This window comes from Panthera uncia, assembly GCF_023721935.1.
Source record: "Panthera uncia isolate 11264 chromosome B2 unlocalized genomic scaffold, Puncia_PCG_1.0 HiC_scaffold_25, whole genome shotgun sequence".
Classification (NCBI taxonomy): domain Eukaryota; kingdom Metazoa; phylum Chordata; class Mammalia; order Carnivora; family Felidae; genus Panthera; species Panthera uncia.
The window spans coordinates 73137-73469 of NW_026057581.1; the positions used below are offsets into that span (position 1 = coordinate 73137).

The window sequence follows — 333 nt, forward strand, 5'->3', positions numbered from 1 at the left end:
CCCACCGCTCACCTGGGGGACCTGGGACACTCACCACTGGGTCTCTGTCCCACCGCTCACCTGCGGGTCCTGGGGACACGCACCCACTAGGTCTCTGCCCCACCGCTCACCTGCGGGAACTGGGACACTCACCACTGGGTCTCTGCCCCACTGCTCACCTGGGGGACCTGGGGACACGCACCCACTAAGTCTCTGCCCCACCGCTCACCTGGGGACCTGGGACACTCACCACTGGGTCTCTGCCCCACCGCTCACCTGCGGGACCTGGGACACTCACCACTGGGTCTCTGCCCCACCGCTCACCTGCGGGACCCGGGGACACGCACCCACTAA

The 333-nt window shown here is 68.2% G+C and overlaps 1 protein-coding gene and 1 long non-coding RNA gene across 2 annotated transcripts in view; one reads left to right on the forward strand and one right to left on the reverse strand.

Annotated features, from left to right (window-relative positions):
* Positions 1 to 333, forward strand: part of LOC125939489 (tripartite motif-containing protein 26) — a 27757-nt gene that overhangs the window by 12968 nt on the left and 14456 nt on the right. The window lies entirely within an intron of this gene.
* The window catches only part of LOC125939491 (uncharacterized), a 398-nt gene continuing 302 nt past the window's right edge, over positions 238 to 333 (reverse strand). The window contains exon 3 of the long non-coding RNA XR_007463069.1: positions 238 to 303. This is a non-coding gene — a long non-coding RNA (uncharacterized LOC125939491). The remainder of the gene's footprint in view (positions 304 to 333) is intronic.